We start from the raw sequence: 22092 nt of genomic DNA, 5'->3' as shown, positions 1-22092 counted from the left end.
CTTTAATTAATTTGACTGAAGTTAGGTAATTCATAGTTAAACTTTTTCTTGACAACAATAAAATTTTGCGTAGTTTTACGTTGATGGTTTTTGGGATGGAATATAATCAGTAATGCAACATTGCTGCCCAAAATTAATTATATTCTGAAAATGTTTCTTTAAATAGTTACTGCTATTAATGACATGATTTTACAAACGTTCAAATGGGACTTACTTTTTATAATAATCTTACAACTAGCATTGCGGAAACATACCTTCAGTAGTCTTGAGTTTCTCAACAACAACAAAAGTAATTCAATAATATTAGTTCCTCTTACGTTAATAGTTAGCTGATGTCTCTGTAGATCCGTTTATAATCTCTTGTAAATCATAGCTCATGGCTGGCAGGCACACCGCTCCTCTCAATCTCTCGCTTCAGACCTGCTACCGACTCGCTTCACATCTCGCTTGCTACTGACTTCCTACGAAGGCTGAAGTGCGGTCTGCCAACAATGCTTTCTGGTGCAGAAAATCCCTGCTACCAATACAAAATGTATCAATGCGCGGTCTTCCCCGCTCTTTTCTTAAAATGTATCCATACGCGGTCTCTCCCGCTCTTTTTAAAATTATATTAATGTTAGTTATTCCTACAATGGACAATAGAAATGTACACGTCTTATAAGAGTTGTAGCAGCAGCATTAACCTTCCATACTAAGCATCTCAAGTAAGGGCGTACGCAGTAAATGCCGGTACTACGTGACAACAACGTACAGTAAAACAGACTTCAAACCAGGGCCGCATCCTCACTTGATACAACTCAAAGGTGACCCGACAAGTAACACACGACTGCGCCCACTCCCCGCTCTCCCAGAGCACCACTGTTTGTCGAATGGAACTGTTACTCACTTGTGGACAAACATACAAAGGTATACTCAGCCATACGCCGTAATACGAATCTGGAAAGAACTTCTTCCGCCAGGGAAGCACTCAGATTTCAATGAAACGCCAACAAACATTCGCCAGGAGCCCGTTACCACAGTGTAGCTAAACGTGGTGCTGTTAAACTCTGCATAAGCCATGTGTCATTTCCCGTGAGCTAACAGACTTCTCTCAGAAACATTTCGATATGAGAGACGTGTAAAAATGTACGTCCACTTGCGTTCCTTGCCTGTCCGCTACTCCACACTCTTCAAGTCACATGTCGAGGACTCCCTCGTGATATCTCTGACGCGTCCGCGATCGGCTGCAATAGTGCCAACCAACAGACAGCTAGAAAGAACTGTGGCGGCAGGAGGAGGGGCATGTCTTGAAGTTGCACAGCTCTCAAATTACTCTTGATAACGAGGTGAGTCGTACATGATACCGACCTTAATCTCACCGACCCACATCCCTGAACAGCCAGGATGCTTTGTATGCTTGATGAGTGGCTCGAGACACTGAGAACCATAAGGGTACAAAGCACAAATAGCAAAATAGATGAAATGATAATTAAAACAAGACCCTAACCAGGCGACAGGCGTTGATAAACATCTACGGGGACAGTTGAAAATGTGTGCCCCGCCCGCGACTCGAACCCGGGATCTACTGCTTACAATCCAGACGCTCTATCCATCTGAGACACCGAGGGCACAGAGGATAGTGAGACTGCAGGGATTTATCCCGTGGACGCTCCCCGTGAGACCCACATTCCCAAACTTTCATGCCCATACACTTCATTCGTAGTTTCCCCTGCCCTTTACACTCATTAATCGCGGCAGACAATCTTATCGAGTCCCGCAAGAGTTCGGGAACTGCGTTTGCATCCAGAACAGAAGAAAGTCAATGGACGGTTAGCCTTAACTACATATGAAGATGGTATGTGTTCTTTCGGACATGTCCGAAAGAAGAGATACTATCCTCATATAGAGAAAAATATATGTTTGTAAAAATCATAGGTTTGACTTTTTATACGTGTCTCAACATACATACGAAAAAATATTCCAACCGGTTTATGTTATCCGTTTGTATGTGACAGAATGCTTACGAATATGTTTGAAAACGCCGCGTATGAAAACGGGACTTTCTGTTGGTCATACGTTGGGTTCTGTTGGTGACAAAGACGTTGGGTCAAGTGTTATGGATAGCCCGGTCTGAAGTGTAAAATTAATTTTGCCATATTTCAATTTCTCATAAATTTTAGTCACCTATCAAATTCATTTCATATGAGTGACCGGTTCTGATGTGGTACTGAAAGAAGGGATCCAGAGGATCAATGGTCCTATCGGAGCACAGAAAAGGTGAATATGCTCCTCTTTATTAAGATACTCTGAAGAAAAGGTGGGGTCCAAGCTGCCTCATTCTACCTTCCTCAGTACCTTCAAATATTTTCGCAAAAAAATTGACATTTGAGGAAAGGTGTTGGAGACTATAAGAGAGGACTTCGTCTTTGCTGAACAAGTTGTGAATGAATGTCATTCTAATGATATTAAAATACGGGTAGAAGAAGTACTGGTTATCAATAAACACCAACCACAGAATCCTCACTAAACTCTTAATATTATGTAAATTGAAGATGGAAGGGGGAGAAAGGAAAGGAGAGGGAATGAACTATTGATGTCAACTGCCTCAGGAATCTATGAGAAATCAGCGCCGACAAGTGAAAGTGTGTGCCACACGGCAGTTGCTTTAAGCTCTGCGCCTTCCGGACATAGCGTTTACCGCTACTGCGCAGAATATGTCGGCAAGCCTCTCGGCCAACCCACATTCCCATCTAGCGCCGCCTGTCCGCAGTCGTCTATGTCCTCAATGCTCGCTACTTTGAGATGTCCGCAGCATGTCGAACGTAACTGTGCATCTGCTTTGAAGCCACTGCCCATCGGGGCGAAGCAGTTACATGAAACTTACCATTGACTTTACCAAGCAGAATCGTTTATTTTAGACATACAGGGAAGGCACTTCTACAGGCACAATAATACCTGCCAGTTCCCACCATCCTGTAACATACATGTCCGAAAAACAGACACCACTCGTTCACATAAACCATTAATGATCAAATACAGTTCCGTTATTCACTTGTGATACATTTGTCCCTTTATATAATTGTCCTGGGAAGTTTAGGGTCAGCTGCCTGGATGATTTTTAAAGCTATGTTCTGGTGTCTATGGGATAACCACAAACCCGTCGCATTACCAAATAGTTCGTTATCCTGAGAACACAAATTAAACTAGTGCATGCTGGTTGCAGGAGAATGCGTTATTATAGATTTAAATAATGTTCACAACCCACTATGTTTGTATTTAAACATATACAAAGCTCTTTATATCTTCATTCGATCTTCACGAATATTACATATCCACAACGCTGTGGTGCGAAATTTTCTACGCCGCTGACTGGCCCCAAGAAAGTAGTAAGTATACAGCAGAACACAAAAATTCTTCTAACTTCACAGTGTGTTCACGCGGGACTATTCCACCTCGTGATACATCTAGCGTAAATCCAGCCTCTACCATGGCTCGTCACTAAGTGACCACGAGGCATAATGGCAGCCTCCTTCTATAACTTTTGTCCTGTCTAGGAAAATTCTGAAAATCACATATATCACACAATTGTAGAGGCTGAGGGTGGTTTGCCTCTACAGCAGGTCTTGGAACTGGATGGTCAGAGGTCAAGATGCCAGTAGTTCGCCACTCTCGGCGCGGTATCGGTGAAACGGCAAATGGATGCATGGTTGTCATTGGACTTTTTATCATGAAAACAATATTGTTAAGATAATAGATTTTTCCTCAGCAAACTACAGCAGTCGTGACAAGGCTGAAGAAAGCCAGTGGATAACACAGCATCAGGAGCACTCGGCCGGCGAGAAGGCGCTGCGGTCAACGAGCGGCTTGTTGACTGTGGCCACCCACGGCGTCGTTTGGCAGGTGAAGCTACCCTGGCAGAAATACGGCAAGAATACTGTCTCTACCAGTGGGTATCATCCGACGTTGACGACCGCACAGGCTAGGGGTAGCCACGCAACTGGGGGCAGGGTGCGCTGAGGTGTGCAGAATCACGCCATGGACCCGGCGTGGAGCAACATGGCCCGTTTCATAATTATCTTTAGTTACATACAACGAGTACGATGTTAACTAACTTTGTATCAGTAACGGCATGAATAGAATAGGCGACTATTACGAACGGCAATCAATAAGTAATGCAGCACACATTTTTTTTCTGAAAGCACGTTTGCTTTATTCAGGATTCCAGTACATCGTATTCTTCCCCACTCTTTTGGCTACAAAAAACCTATTTTTCGACATAATTCACGTACAGTGCGATGGCATTACGTCACTTACTGGGAGTGACTGTGTGCCCACATCGTACCACCCTGCGGGTCGACGTCGGATCTAACGTCTTGTTTTGTCAATAACTTGCACATCATCCTCGTACTGCTTCCTGCAAAGTGCATCCTTCATTAGGCCAAACAGAGGAAAGTCGGAAGGTGCGAGGTCGGTGGATGCGGGAGAACAGTCCAACGAATTTTTGTAAGCTCCTGTCGGGTCCACAGACTTCTTCTGAGCAGGAGTGGTGTGCTGCCACTACATGGATTGTCATTTAGATTTAGATTCGAAGAAATAAACCCATGTTCGATTGCTGCGACGACGTTCATAAAAAAACTGACACGATCAGCTTCATAACTAGAAAGCAACACCGCGCACATGGTGCTTCGTTGCTCTTTATGGTCAGCGATGAACGCAGCGGTCACACTCCTCTGACTATCCCAACTGGTGGACGCTTGTGTCAGGACTGCCAAGAGAAACATCCAATTGTGCAGCGAAGTGTTTGATTGTGATCCGTCGATCGCCAAGAATGAGACTGGGCACCGCACATTCCAACATTGCAGGACTCACAGCTGTGTGCTGCAGGCCGGAATGCTGGAAATCGGACAGTTTTGCGCGAACTTGTTGAGAAGATGACAGACGCTTCGTCCACCGACTCACCGTGCTTTTGTTCGTTGCCAGGTTTCCGCAGACATTCTGCAAGCGTCTATGAATGTCTGCTCTGCTTTGGTATTCCGCCAAAGGAAACTCAATGACGGCTCTCTGCTTGTAACTCATCCGTTTAGAAGACATTTTGAAGGCTACGTATATCGTCGCCATCCATCGGCATTTAGTGAAACTGTAGTGGCTGAAGCGGGAATTTTCCATGATGCCTCACACCAAATGCAGCATTTTGTCACCTGACACTGGACGAGAAAGAAAGTATTGCATTATTTACTGAGCGCCACTCATATATCTTTCATTATAAATTCAGCAACGTAACTTTTGCTCCAATTGTCTCATCCCACATTAATTGTTCAAATGATTCACAAAATTTTTCCCATGGCAAATGCTACTCGGGTAGCCTTTGATCTGTGTTAGCCTAGATTCCTGAAGTTTTCTTGCTTGCGTTCTAGAGGGTCCAAAACAGGAAGTTACAAACCTAATTTCTGAAGATATAAATTCTAAATATTTAAGGAACTGTAAAACAAGAACAGGATAGTCTGATAATTTAGGACTTACAAGAAATGGAACTATTCAAGCCATTTTTGTTATTTACTTTACCCACTACCAATGTGTCTGCTCCACGAAACATCCTCAGTTACTGCAGACATGAATTCATTATTGCTTTAAGTGCGTTTGTTGATATGTATAATAAAGGAACAAAGGAATGTGTAACCTGACATCCACGCAAATAGGATTGGCACTGTGTGATGCGGAAGACAGACGAAGTGAAACATCTGCTGTGCCTGAACAATGTACGCCAAGCTAATCACCCATGGGAAGGGTTACTGGCAGAGATTGCATGCTACATATCGCTAAGATAAGGGCTTCTTGGGTCTCCACAGAACCTACCTGTCCCATAAAAAAACAGTCCATTTTTGCAGCATATGCCAAAACAGTGAAGATATTCTTACTGAGAAGATAAACTCTGATAAAATTAAAACGGCGCAACTAATAGTTGAAAAAAATTCTTACATCCCCAGGAAATCGAGGCAATGGCAGCACATAGCAGTACCGGCGTCACGCACCCTCAAATAATAATGTAAAGAATATGCAAGGGAAAGCTGTCAGCTTAACCCAAGAACTGTGTAAAATCGCAAATAGACGAACAGTCAAAACTAGTTAACACGTATCGCGGCTTATCCGTTTCAGAGAAAACAACATCCAAAGATTAACTGCACGAATGTTTTCCAATAGACTATGAAATAACGTTATCCTTATTCGTATACTAATTGCATGTCTACCGAATCAATAAAAAAAAAAACAATAAATAAATGATAAAATTATTTGAAACTGTTTTCGGTGGAATTCCTGTAGTGTATCTTGATTCATCACCAATTGCAAGCTCTATGCGCTAGTTACAGGTAAAGGGACCTTTCACGCTTGGTTTGCTCGAAACTGTATGAACGCATTAAATCTTCAGCAGGGTTAACGACGTTACCTTCTGAGGGAAACTCGCTGTGGCAAACCTGCCTTCGCACGGTATTTGTGGTGCTCGGGGTTACAATATTTTGAATGTTTCTCCGATCAGTATCGTCCAAGGGAATACACTAATTCTTCCTGAATAATAAACATAATAATAAAATATATGAATTTATAGAAGAATGAAATATAAAAATATTGATGTTCAAAAAGGTTGCCACCCGTTAAATACGATACACATATATTGCATAGTCAATCTGCGGCACTTATTACGATTCCTAGATGTAAGTTTTCAATTAATTTAACGTCCTTGTATCACCTAACTTTATAAGAAATATTGTTGTAGTAACATCCAAACGACGTAGGCAGATAAATGACAATAAGTATAGACACTAATTGGGTTTTGAATGCGGTGAGTAAAAGCTAGACACCACTCGCTGAAAGGCTTCAAAGATAGTTCGAGATGTTTGATCGTCTTTTCCTCAGATACGGTCGAGTACCTACAGAATGGATAGGTTAAGTTAGATATAGTGGGAATTAGTGAAGTTCGGTGGCAGGAGGAACAAGACTTCTGGTCAGGTGACTACAGGGTTATAAACACAAAATCAAATAGGTGTAATACAGGAGTAGGTTTAATAATGAATAGGAAAATAGGAATGCGGGTAAGCTACTACAAACAGCATTGTTTTTAGTGAACGCATTATTGTGGCCAAGATAGATACGAAGCCCACACCTACTACAGTAGTACAAGTTTATATGCCAACTAGCTCTGCAGATGATGAAGAAATTGAAGAAATGTACGATGAAATAAAAGAAATTATTCAGATAGTGAAGGGAGACGAAAATTTAATAGTAATGAGTGACTGTAATTCGAGTGCAGGAAAAGGGAGAGAAGGAAACATAGTAGGTGAATATGAATTGGGGCTAAGAAATGAAAGAGGAAGCCGCCTAGTAGAATTTTGCACAGAGCACAACTTAATCATAGCTAACACTTGGTTTAAGAATCATGAAAGAAGGTTGTATACGTGGAAGAACCCTGGAGATACTAAAAGGTATCAGATAGATTATATAATGGTAAGACTGAGATTTAGGAACCAGGTTTTAAGTTGTAATACATTTCCAGGGGCAGATGTGGACTCTGACCACAATCTATTGGTTATGATCTGTAGATTAAAACTGAAGAAACTGCAAAAATGTGGAAATTAAGGAGATGGGACCTGGATAAACTGAAAGACCCAGAGGTTGTACAGAGTTTCAGGGAGAGCATAAGGGAACAATTGACAGGAATGGGGGAAAGAAATACAGTAGAAGAAGAATGGGTAGCTCTGAGGGATGTAGTAGTGAAGGCAGCAGAGGATAAAGTAGGTACAAAGACGAGGGCTGAGAGAAATGCTTGGGTAACAGAAGAAATATTGAATTTATTTGATGAAAGGAGAAAATATAAAAATGCAGTAAATGAAGCAGGCAAAAAGGAATACAAACGTCTCAAAAATGAGATCGACAGGAAGTGCAAAATGGCTAAACAGGGATGGCTAGAGGACAAATGTAAGGATGTAGAAGCTTATCTCACTAGGGGTAAGATAGATACTGCCTACAGGAAAATTAAAGAGACCTTTGGAGAGAAGAGAACCACGTGTATGAATATCAAGAGCTCAGATGGCAGCCCAGTTCTAAGCAAAGAAGGGAAGGCAGAAAGGTGGAAGGAGTATATAGAAGGTTTATACAAGGGCGATGTACTTGAGGACAATATTATGGAAATGGAAGAGGATGTAGATGAAGACGAAATGGGAGATACGATACTGCGTGAAGAGTTTGACAGAGCACTGAAGGACCTGAGTCGAAACAAGGCCCCCGGAGTAGACAACATTCCATTAGAGCTGCTGACGGCCTTGGGACAACCATTCCTGACAAAACTCTACCAGCTGGTGAGCAAGATGTATGAGACAGGCGAAATACCCTCAGACTTCAAGAAGAATATAATAATTCCAATCCTAAAGAAAGCAGGTGCTGACAGATGTGAAAATTGCCGAACTATCAGTTTAATAAACCACGGCTGCAAAATACTAACGCGAATTCTTTACAGACGAGTGGAAAAACTGGTAGATGCAGACCTCGGGGAGGATCAGTTTGGATTCCGTCGAAATGTTGGAACACGTGAGGCAATACTGACCTTACGACTTATCTTAGAAGAAAGATTAAGAAAAGGCAAACCTACGTTTCTAGCATTTGTAGACTTAGAGAAAGCTTTTGACAATGTTGACTGGAATACTCTTTTTCAAATTCTAAAGGTGGCAGGGGTAAAATACAGGGAGCGAAAGGCTATTTATAATTTGTACAGAAACCAGATGGCAGTCATAAGAGTCGAGGGGCATGAAAGGGAAGCAGTGGTTAGGAAAGGAGTGAGACAGGGTTGTAGCCTCTCCCCGATGTTATTCAATCTGTATATTGAGCAAGCAGTAAAGGAAACAAAAGAAAAATTTGGAGTAGGTATTAAAATTCATGGAGACGAAGTAAAAACTTCGAGGTTCGCCGATGACATTGTAATTCTGTCAGAGACGGCAAAGGACTTGGAAGAGCAGTTGAACGGAATGGACAGTGTCTTGAAAGGAGGATATAAGATGAACATCAACAAACGCAAAACTAGGATAATGGAATGTAGTCAAATTAAATCGGGTGATGCTGAGGGAATTAGATTAGGAAATGAGACACTTAAAGTAGTAAAGGAGTTTTGCTATTTAGGAAGTAAAATAACTGATGATGGTCGAAGTAGGGAGGATATAAAATGTAGACTGGCAATGGCAAGGAAAGCGTTTCTGAAGAAGAGAAATTTGTTAACATCGAATATAGATTCATGTATCAGGAAGTCGTTTCTGAAAGTATTTGTTTGGAGTGTAGCCATGTATGGAAGTGAAACATGGACGATAACTAGTTTGGACAAGAAGAGAATAGAAGCTTTCGAAATGTGGTGCTACAGAAGAATACTGAAGATAAGGTGGATAGAGCACGTAACTAATGAGGAGGTATTGAATAGGATTGGGGAGAAGAGAAGTTTGTGGCACAACTTGACTAGAAGAAGGGATCGGTTGGTAGGACATGTTTTGAGGCATCAAGGGATCACAAATTTAGTATTGGAGGGCAGCGTGGAGGGTAAAAATCGTAGAGGGAGACCGAGAGATGAGTACACTAAGCAGATTCAGAAGGATGTAGGTTGCAGTAGGTACTGGGAGATGAAGCAGCTTGCACAGGATAGAGTAGCATGGAGAGCTGCATCAAACCACTCTCAGGACTGAAGACAACAACAACAACAACAACCTACAGAACGTATTCGCATATTTTAACTCTTCCACAGCGGTGCGAAATTTCTTGAAATCGGGTTATCTCACTTTCCGTGTTCTCCTCGTGAGTAGTGCAGTGTCCGCTGGAACATACATGCAGTCGTTCACAACAAATCAATAAGAGTCCAGTGTGGCTTTGAAAAGAAAAAAAATACGTGGTGTTTCTGTGTTATGTACAGTTCATTATTGTAACTGAACAAATAAAGAAGTGTTTCAATGCACATCTGATTGCAATGTTACAGTAAAGGACTAAATGCTCTTCGGGAAATTTGATTACGAGAAGTCTATACTATTTTATTACGTTGTTTTTACAATGATTTAAATTCTCATCGAAACATTAACTAGGGAATTCGTTATTCTAAACTAAATGACAGAGCTGTGGTGTCAGTGTACAATATTCGCCATGCTCGCATTTCTCCAAATTGATACGATGCACTTACTTCCATTAACTGAAGGAGATTTCAACAGCAATAATCAAAACTCACTGTTTCTGAATTCAATCCGGATGTACCTAGCTTAGAAATGTTTACCTCGCACTTCTTTCGTCTTGTATGACAGCTAGTAACACATGTTCCTCTTCCTCGTCGGACGCCTCAAGTTGTTCGACTAGCTGCTGAGAAGTACGTCACGCCGCCGCTGCAGAATCTGCTCTGGTCCGAACACTGTAGAGAGAACGCCACTCTGCCACTGTGGTGGCGACGGGGCATCGCTGCGAATTCGCCGTGGACAGTTTCGCCCGTCGAGAAATGGGGTCAGTGTGGGGAGCATTAATCACAAGCTACTTTGGTCACGCCTGTTATAAAATGGAATTTTCTTTTTGACAAACAGTGTGAGGAGATTTACATGGGAATATATTTCAAAATGAGACGTATTAGCAATTTAGCAGCCAAAGACAACCTAATAGAAAAACACGAAGGCATACCATTCATGAGAAATCTTTGGTAATGAGTGGTAGGACAGAAATCATCGAATATAACTGGAGACCACTATCTACGTTCAAGCAGTGTTACTAGCGTACTCTTCAAACTGTCGATGGCGAGTACACGTGTGACTGGGCTTGGTAGGAAGCTGGGCAGGAACTACTGACGTCGCCTATTGGTCCGTGAATGACATTGGACCAGATGTTAATGGCTTGTACGTCGACTGAGCAAGCGCTTCATCAGATATAAGCGGAAGGAAGGCGGTAACTACACTCATGCTCATAAATTAAGGCTAATGCTGACACATGGTGAAACAACGCTCTGGTGGGCGGTTTGTGGGTTTAAATCTCCTCGGGGCATGACCATGCGGTGCATTTGACCTGAGGTCGTCGCACGGTGGCGCTGGCAGCAGTCCACATACGCAGAGGTGTGTTGGTGCATATCAGAGTACGGTGCAGCCAGTAAGTGTGCAGTCGTTTCCAGACGTGATAATGGTGACTGTGTTTTGAAAATGGCTCAAAGAACACATATTGACGACGTTATGAGGGGTAGAATACTAGGGCGACTGGAGGCTGGTGTAACACAGCATGTCGTAGCACGAGCCTTTCGTGTGCCACAAAGTGTGACCTCAAGATTATGGCAACGATTCCAGCACACAGTAAACGTGTCCAGGCTCTACAGTACGGGACGTCTACAGTGTACAACACCACACGAAGATCGATATCTCGCCATCAGTGCACGCAGATGGCCACGGAGTACTGCAGGTAGCCTTGCTCGCGACCTTACCACAGCCACTGGAACACTTGTCTTCAGACACAAAGTCTACAGACGACTGAACAGACATGGTTTATTCGCCTGGAGATCTGCAAGGTGCATTCCAATGACCCATGGGCACAGGAGGGCCTGTAAAACCTGGTGTCAAGAACACAGTACGTGGTCATTGGAACATTGATCCCAGGTTAAGTTTACGGGTGAGTCCAGGTATAGTCTCAACAGTGATTCTCGCCGGGTTTTCATCTGGCGTGAACCAGGAACCAGATACCAACCCCTTAATGTGATTGAAAGGGGCCTGTATGGAGGTTGTGGTTTGAACGTGTGGAGTAGGATTATGATTGATGCACGTACATCCCTGCATGTCTTTGTCAGAGGAACCGTAACAGGTCAGGTCATCGGGACGTCATTTTGCACCAGTATGTCTGCCTTTTCAGGGGAGCAGTGGGTCCCACCTTCCTCCCGATGGATGTTAAAGCACGGCCCCACTGACCTGCCATCGTGGTGGAATACCTTGAAACAGAAGACATCAGACGAATGGAGTGGCGTGCCTCTTCTCCAGACCTAAACCCCTTCGAGTAAATCTGGGATGCTCTCGGTAGACGTATTGCTGCACGTCTTCGCACCCCTACGACAGTTCAGGTACTCCGAGAGGCACTAGTGCAACAATGGGAGGCTATACCCGAACAGCTTCTCGATCACCTGATCCAGAGTATGTCAACCCGCTGTGCGGCATGTGTACGTATAATATGAGGGGAAGAACAAAGTAAAGGGACTTTTCAGAAAAGGATTACTTATTCTAATGATAGAAAATTGAAATATACATTACGTTTCTACATAAGCACTTCAGCGCACTTTCTCCAACCTTTCACATCTATTTACATTCATCAATGACTTCTCCATCGGCTGCAAATCTTCTTCCCCTGAGCGCTTCCTTCAAGTTTCCAAACATATGGAAATCGCTGGGGCCATATCTGGACTGTAAGGCGGCTGTTTCAGCAATTCGAATCCCAACTGCTTTCGTGTTTCGGCAGTCCGTTTGGCAGAACGTGACTGAGTGTTATCTTACTGCAGGATGATACCTTTTCGCAGGTTTCAGCGACATTTTGATCTAATTGCAGGTTTCAGTTTAGTTCGCAACACATCACAATAGTTCTCACTGTTCACAGCTTCGCCTCTTGGGGTGAAATAAACAGCTACCACATCTTCAATATCCCAGAGTAGTGTTAGCATAATATTACCAGCTGATGGTTAACGTTTAAATTTCTTGACTTCTGGTGATGATGGGTATTTCCAAATCATGTTCGCAGCCTCACTTTCCTGTTCGTAATAATGCAACCATGTTTTGTCTGCAGTAACGATAGGCAGTAAAAATCCATCTTTCACGTGATGACAACAGTCCAAATGTTTACGAGAGATGTCCTTTCTTTGCACAATTCTTACGGTATCTACCTTGAAAACACTTTCCGAAAATTTATCCTGTCGTTTAAGGTGGAATACGCTGAAATACGACTGATACGTAAGGTGTTGGCCATTTCTTCCACATTTATTCATCTGTTTTCCATCGCCACACCTTCAATGACTTCCAAATCGTCCTCAGTTGTTCACATCGATGGTCTGCCCAACCTTTCCTCGTTACATAGAGACGTTCTTCCCTGTATGAAGCGCTCTATTCATTCGTAGATCTTGCCTCGGGATAACGAGCTGTCACTATACTGCCCTTGCATTCGCCGAATAATTTTTGGAGGTTTAACACCTCCCGCAACCAAAAAGCGAATCACTGCACTCTTTTCCTCCTTTGTTTAGATCGACAGTGGAGTTGCCATGTTTCACGGTCTACTGCAGTACAACGACTAACGTGAGAACAAGTATGACACGTTGTATAGAAATGTTACAGACGAAAATAGTTCAGTCCTGGATACTAACAGCGTCTGTCACCAAGCCCAACGGTAAGAAACTGAAAAAGTCCCTTTACCTTTTGAGCTCCCCTCGTAAATCTAAGATTTTAAAAATAGAAGGGAGAAATTGGAACATAATCACAAGATAAAACGTTTATATATCGCATGTGAGAAGTATCTGTCACATCATAATCAGCAGTTTGTTTCCGAGTAATGATCAGCTGGTCGAAACACACATATAAATTTTACTCTATGCAAAAATTGGGATTAAAATACTCTGTAGAGATCACCGAGGTTTTTTTTAAACCAACGGACTAGAGTTTAATACATTGGCAGACATTTTTTCTTTTAATATTGTAATGCTTTTAGCCGACGCATTTCTTGTAGTTGGTAGATGGCTCTTAGAAAGTTGTGGTACGTATATATCAAGCAAGACACATAGACGAACTTTCTTTGGCCCCGCTGGTTTTCGTCCTCTTGAATCAAATATTGAGTATCGTCTTTGTGGCGGTACAAGATACGTCGCTCTTGGCTGCGCTGTGTTTGCTGCGTCACAAGCCACCCTTTTCGTATTGAGAGCGGAACGGAGAGACCTGAAGAAGGCGCGGGAAAGAAATTGGAAGGGGGGGGGGGGGAGGGGGCTAGGCTTTATCGACGTATTGGTGCGCAGAGTGAATTCGGTGCCGGAAGATTGGTACTCTAATCAACTGCAAAGGACGCGGGTCTCATCTGGTCGTTGCCGATACCTCATTCTCATTAAAAAAACCTCCTGCCTGACATCGACTCTCTCGCTCTCTCAATGAACTACGGCGAAATTGCAGGTAATGGAAATCTGGTCACAGGGCTCTTTTTTCTCAATTACGTGTTATATTACTGCATTTTTCCTATTTTCTCTTTACGGTGTGGTCTCATATCACGTATATGTTCCTCCAGCTGGACTACAATAGCTACAAGGCAATCAGTAAGAAGAATTTATTTTTTCATACTAGGTGGCACTGTCTGTTACTTTTGCGACAGGTGAAAAAAGCTTCCCCTATGTTTTCATTTACAGTCACCCCCTTTCACAGACAGCTTTCATTATTTTTCTCTTTTCGTAACGAAGCAGTAGCTCCACCATTCCACTGAAATAACAACTCGAAGCAAAACAAATTGGATTCTTTTCAAAATCTCCGTATGTCCATCTTTTCAAAGGTGGTTGTGGGACTCAGTTGTTTGCCACAGGATATCAAATCAAACGCCTTTCAGCCGTCTAATTTCCAAACTTATTTTATTTGGCTACCAGTTTCGGCGGTTTACTACGCCATCTTCAGGTCCCTGACCGACGTGTAGCAAGGTTCCAACTTAAAGGTTACGTCAAAATCGAGTCAGCATTAGAATAATCGTACCTGAAGCAAGCAGAAATCTACTCGTATCTGTAGCAAGCATCATTTCAGAATGGTCCAAAAATTCACGAGAAATTATTTTCTTGAATCAAGTATGCGTAGCAGTCAAGAAATTCGCCCTTCATCTTGCACCAAAGTAAAACACACTATTATTTGTCTTCTGACTATTTGATGAGTCACTTTCTTCACACATGTTTAGTTCCCGTCGTACAATACCCCCCCCGGTCGTTTTCTTAACGTTTTCATCAGTGGATGATGTTTTGAAATGTGCTTCGCGTCATTTCGCTTTTAAAGGAGTGGGACACCTCTGAATCCAGCCATCGATTTTTTATCTGTTGAAAATGAAGAAATTACTCTTAACAAAACTTTAACCAATATGTCATGAAGGTATCAAAAACATACAAAAAAGTAAGATTTCACAGCATTCAATTTTGCCTGTTCGAACGGAATGTACATATCACGACTACGATAAAAGCAAGTTAGAGCAAAATATTTTGCAAGTTGAGTTGAAACGTGAGACAAATTTTTGTTTGTTTCGTTTTTATGGAGAGATGTTTTCCATTGGTAAAGAATGCTGTGTTTATAATTGAAAAACGTTCAAATAATTTTGTGCTTTGTTCTCATATTTGCAATCTTGTAACCTGGCCTTAAGCAGTCGACATCTCTGGCGTGAAGAGTTTTCTTTTGCAACTACAGTACATAACTTTTGTAAATTTACATCGTGTGACATAACAAATGCATCTTCGACGTATAAACCTAACATCTTTTCTAAACGAATCACTCTACATTAATGTAATTACTGGAAGAAATGAATGAAATATCACTACCATCTTGGAGTTTGAGGTGGAAGGATTCTACAACAAATTTTGTAGCGGAATGCCTCACTTCTTAGTAAAATACATCTCATTCTTTTACCTATAAATTCCTTATTGGTTGTCATGTTACTTTAACTCTAAGAAATAGGTGCACGAGTTGAGTACAGACACGCCGGACCTTTTAGGGAATCTAATCTGGTTTTCCCACAGTTTACCATAGTTTTGCGGTGATTGTTGTGATGACGACAAGACCGCAGTATGTTCCTTCAGCATACTGCTCTAAATAGGCCTATGGAGCACCTAGTTAGAAAGGAAACACTTCATGCAGTGACACGAATAGCGGAGTCATTTAGTTAACTGGGAGCTTCAAAAGAAAAGACTTACCGAGAGTATTGCGGAGAGATTAAGACAGTGAAAACTCATTCTGAACCAAAGAGGCGAAGTTAAAATCTCCTTTCAGTCATACATATTTCGGCTTTCTGGGGTCGTGCGTAACAGTTTGCACCGCATCGAGTGATGATTCCGTTTAAAATGTCACGGAACATTTCTCACGGCTTGCCAGTCTAGTTCGCTAGAGACGCAGCTTTTGTTATTCTCGAGCGACCTGCTGTCGATGCGTTCCTACCTTCTAGTCATCTTTCTTTGTTGAATCTCCAATCCATCGGTCACAAAGCCTCTATTTCCCTAACCATCTAACTGCATCTAACTGCTGGCCTGTGTCAGCCTGTCTGTGGTAGGGGGGACACGGCCAAAAGGAGATTGAACTTCAACCGTGTTGTGAACTTTCTCCACATTTTAATAGAACACACTAAGATTTAGTAAACATCTTTTCGAAAAAAAAACTCCACTGGCATTGACTGCCAGGGAACAGAATAATTTACACTCATAAAACGGTATCAGACTGATTAATAGCTAACAGATTAAATACGATGATACACTGAAGAGCCAAAGAAACAGGTACATCTGCCTGATATCGTGTAGGGCCCCCGAGAGCACGTGGAAGCTCGCAACACAACCTGGCATGGACTCGACTAATGTCTGAAGTAGTGCTGGAGGGAAATGATACCATGAATCCTTCAGGGCTGTCCATAAACCAGTAAGATAACAACGGGGTGATAATCTCCTCTGAACAGCACTTTGTAAGGCATTCCAGATATGCTCAATAATGTTCATGTGTGGTCCGGGGGGGGGTTCGTGGCCAGCGAAAGTTTTTATACTCAGAAGAGTGTTCCTGAAGCCACTCTGTAGCAATTCTGGACTTGTAGGGTATTGCATTGTCCTGGTGGAATTGCCCAAGTCTGTCGGTATTCACAGTTGACATAATGGATGCAGGTGATCAGACAGGATTTTTCACCCGTCAATGTCGTATCTAACCGTACCAGGGGTTTCATATCACTCCAACTGAACACGACCCACAACATTACAAAGCCTCCACCAGCTTTAACAGCCCCTGCTGAGATACAAGGTCCATGGATTCATGAGGTTGTCCCCATACCCATACGCGTGCATCAGCTCGATACAATTTGAAACGAGACTCGTCCGACCATGCAACATGTTTCCAATCATCAACAGTCCAATGTCGGCGTTGACGAGTCCAGGCGAGGCGCAGAGCTTTGTGTCGCGCAGTCATCAGGAGTACACGAATGATCCATCGGCTTCGAAAGCCCACGCTTCGTCGAATGCTTCTCACGTTGACACTTGTTGATGGCCCAGCGTTGTAACCTGCGGAAGGATTGCACTTCTGTCGCGTTGAACGATTCTCTTCAGTCATCCACCGTTCCGTTCTTGCATGATCTTTTTACGGTCACAGAGAAGTCAGAGCTTTGATGTCTTACCGGATTTTTTATATTCGAGGTATACTCGCGAAATGTTCGTGCCGGAAAATTCCCACTACATCGCTACCTCGGAGATGCTGTGTCCCATTGCTCGTGAGCCGACTATAACACCACGTACTAACTCACTTGGACCTTGACAACCTACCATTGTAGAAGAAGTAACGCGTCAAACAACTACTCCAGATACTTGTCTTATACAGGGTGTTACAAAAAGGTACGACCAAACTTTCAGGAAACATTCCTCACACACAAAGACAGAAAATATGTTGTGTGGACTTGCGTCCGGAAACGATTACTTTCCATGTTAGAGCTCATTTTATTACTTCTCTTCAAATCACATTAATCATGGAATGGAAACACACAGCAACAGAACGTACCAGCGTGACTTCAAACACTTTGTTACACGAAATGTTCAAAATGTCCTCCGTTAGCGAGGATACATGCAACTCCACCCTCCGTCGCATGGAATCCCTGATGCGCTGATGCAGCCCTGGAGAATCTCGTATTGTATCACAGCCGTCCACAATACGGGCACGAGGACTGTCTACATTTTGTACCGGGGTTGCGTAGACAAGAGCTTTCAAATGCTCCCATAAATGAAAGTCAAGAGGGTTGAGGTCAGCAGAGCGGGGAGGCCATGGAATTGGTCCGCCTCTACCAATCCATCGGTCACCGAATCTGTTGTTAAGAAGTTTACGAACACTTCGATTGAAATGTGCAGGAGCTCCATCGTGCATAAACAACATGTTGTGTCGTACTTGTAAAGGCATATGTTCTAGCAGCACAGGTAGAGTATCCCGTATGAAATCATGATAATGTGCTCCACTGAGCGTAGATGGAAGAACATGGGGCCCAATCAAGACATCACCAACAATGCCTGGCCAAACATTCACAGAAAATCTGTGTTGATGACGTGATTGCAGAATGGTGTGCGGATTCTCGTCAGCCCACACATGTTGATTGTGAAAATTTACAATTTGCTCACGTTGGAATAAAGCCTCATCCGTAAAGAGAACATTTGCACTGAAATGAGGATTGACACATTGTTGGATGAACCATTCGCAGAAGTGTACCCGTGGAGGCCAATCAGCTGCTGATAGTGCCTGCACACGCTGTACTGGTTCTCCCGTAGCACTCTCCATACAGTGACGTGGTCAACGTTACCTTGAACAGCAACAACTTCTCTGACGCTGACATTAGGGTTATCGTCAACTGCACGAAGAATTGCCTCGTCCATTGCAGGTGTCCTCGTCGTTCTAGGTCTTCCCCAGTCTCGAGTGATAGGTTGTATTGTTCCTTGCTCCCGAAGACGACGATCAATTGCTTCCAACGTCTTCCTGTCGGGACACCTTCGTTCTGGAAATCTGTCTCGATACAAATGTACCGCGCCACGGCTATTGACCCTGCTAATCCATACATCAAATGGCCATCTGCCGAATACGCATTTGTAAACATTGCACTGACTGCAAAACCACGTTCGTGATGAACACTAACCTGATGATGCTACGTACTGATGTGCTTGATGCTAGTACTGTGGAGCAATGAGTCGCATGTTAACACAAGTACCGAAGTCAACATTACCTTCTTTCAATTGGACCAACTGGCGGTGAATCGAGGAAGCACAGTACATACTGACGAAAGTAAAATGAGATCTAACATGGAAATTAGGCGTTTCCGGACACATGTCCACATAACATCTTTTCTTTATTTGTGTGTGAGGATGTTTCCTGAAAGTTTGGTCGTACCTCTTTGTAACACCCTGTATAGGCGTTGCCAACCACAGTGCCGTATTCTGTATTTGAGTACGCATTTCTATACCAGTTTCTTTGGCGCTTCGCTGCAAAAAATGTACCAATACAATAAAACAGCTAAAAATCTTTCACGAGAAAAACTTTAAGGTTTACAGTCTGAAATGGAAGTATACTTAGCAGATAAGCGCCACATAAGAAAATTACTATACTGTCGGACAGCGGAGATGCTTAAGATAGGCATTTGAAAAAGAAAAAAAAAAAACAGACAAAATTGCTTTCAAATATAACGTCCTGAATGATAAAAATATTCAGTGAGATGCTTCAAGAGATTAATGGATATTAAATCTCCTATTGTTTGATCAGTTCTGAAATAACCACCCAATTGGCCGACCCACATTCACGTTAACACGTTTAAGTAGACAAATCTAGTAATTACTCAACTGGAAAATTAATCAGTTAACACTTCAACTGTTTGCATGAGACACAAACTTAAAAAAAAAATTAAAAGCGTGCCTGCAGTAGGCGCACAGTGATTAAGACACAAATAAATACGACATGCTATACAACCCCGTCTTGACAAGGCGTAGTGGGCTTGGAAAGATTAAGTAGAGCAGGACCACCTGCACTCGGCTGGCCGTTCGCCATGAACTAGGCTTCGCTTTCGGACGCTGCGCCCGGTCTATCAGCCAGGCAGGAGATTTCACTCAAATCCAAACAGCAGGAACACAAATGACACCAAAATTAACAGAAAAATGCGGAATTTAGTAGAGGAATTGGGCCGCGTCTCTACCACAGACCGAACGCCGCCGCACAACAGTCAAAATTACAGCAACAAGAAAAACAAGTAAATAATTTTTCAATGAATTTACAGAGTCAAATCAATGAAACTTGTAAGGCCGCAAAGAAACTAAACATTATTCATGATACAGTTACCGAGCAGGAAATTTTGCTGTCAACAAGAAAATGTACTAAAATCCCACCACATGCGCAAGGGGTAACAAACAACCGCCAAAAGCCGCGGACCACTAAACTCTAGGCAAACACTCTCAGTGGCTAGTGAACCCCTGACTGAAAGCAGACAGAACGTAACTTTTTTAATTATATCACAGCCACGTGTGAGATAGTAGTACCAAACGGAAAACGGTCCTCCTGAGAGAGACTTATTAATTAAGATTAAGGGGCCCAACCGTTACAAACAAATAAAAACAAACGGTCAAACTTGGTAGTACAAACACCACTAAGACGATTGATGAAATTGCGCGCTCCAGTGCGCAGGATGTGGCACATTAAATGAACCCACTAAGTATATAAATGCATGCCGCTACAAATCCGATGCCTTACAGCGGCCAACTAGGAACTCGAGACCGAACTTGGCAAATACCACTCAGATGGGAGTTTTAAATAAAGAAGCAAATTCAATAGTTTTATAGGAGTGCTTGTGGGGCGGCGGGTGGAATTATATTGTATTAATGAAAAATGGGATGTGGAATGTCTTTCCCGGCATATGCACCATATGAGGGGCGGCGGGTGGAAATATATGTTATTGAATAATAAATGAATGTTCCTATGATTTATTTAATGCTGTTGTTTGCCGTTCTCAACACTGGCTCTCTAACTACAATATTGGCAACCAGAAAGTGATTAGCAAAACGTGAAGCCTGTAATTAGAATTCCTAGTGCCCACTTCATCTGAGAAATACACTTATAGCTACAGCTTATAGCTCAGAGGAATTAGGAGATTGTCTGGGATTCATAATCAAAAACGATTCATTCTAAAATGTTCACTATATTCTGAAAGTCACAGACCGAAAAGAATCCACACAATATAACTACCAGAGCAGTTCGGAATCTAATGCACTGATGCAACTATAACTGTTCAAATTAATGTTTAAGTGAATGCTCGCCATAATTTGATGATAATGTTCATCAAATGCCACGCTAAATAATGGTAGAATGTCTGTCCCGCCGCGGCACGTGAAAATACGACATACGCAAACTGAAGATAGATCATGAAAGTCATCCCAGAATTAACACTTCACTCGAAAACGATTTCCTGGTTACGCATATCCCGAGTAACTTATTACGGCATCCGAGACTGTTTATAGCAATGATACCGACGCGACGCGACTCCCAACACAGATGGTGCGCTAATCAGCGTCTGAAGAGAACTGGGGCCTTTCTTTCTCACGCAGCGTTCTTATATATAAAGCCGCGGTGCGGACGGCTAAGGGAACGCCTGATTAAATCCGCTCTCCCGACTAGCCGCTGGGCTAGTAATGCACCACTTTAAGTTATCGAATAAATCATTGCTTCCTTTGCTGATGGCCGCTCAAGCTCTCAATTTAAATGTGCAATCAGCACACAGGTAAGTAATCATAATAAAAGTCTGACGTGGCTAAGTCAAATATTTTGCGCGAGAGAATTAATTTAATTACACTATACGCAGTAGACGAACTTGCCCTTTGGAGATACGCTATCGCTATAGTTTTATAGTTGTTCTGTTGAAACTTCTCACATCTTTATCATTATAGCGGATCTCCCTTCTACTTAAGTTTAAACATCCTAGCTTTATTTATTCGCCAACTTTATCTATCTTACTTCCTTAATTTTTAAGACAAAAACCAGAAAATCATGAATCTCAACTAAAATTTTAATTTATGAGATCCAGAATACTATTTCTACTAAATTATTACTCAAAACGAATCTAAATATAAATTTTTAAGTTTCTAGCTCTTTTCTGTTACGCCAACTTGTCTCCATCTTCAGGAAAATGCTGCTTCTGCTGATGAGTCCCGCTGAGAACTGACTCCAGGTTGCAAATCGACGTCCTATATAGGTCACCGTTCAGTACACGGCGCATGCGCCGCCCATCACGGTTTCTGCCTTCCAAAACAGGGAGGCCTCTTTATAGACACTGTTCCAAAAACCGGAAATGTTGGCAACCACAACAGTTTCCTCAAATTTCATTTTGTGTCCCTCATTT

Source organism: Schistocerca gregaria, chromosome 1, assembly GCF_023897955.1.
Source record: "Schistocerca gregaria isolate iqSchGreg1 chromosome 1, iqSchGreg1.2, whole genome shotgun sequence".
In the NCBI taxonomy this organism is placed as follows: Eukaryota; Metazoa; Arthropoda; class Insecta; order Orthoptera; family Acrididae; genus Schistocerca; species Schistocerca gregaria.
Note: the sequence above shows the minus strand (reverse complement) of the source record.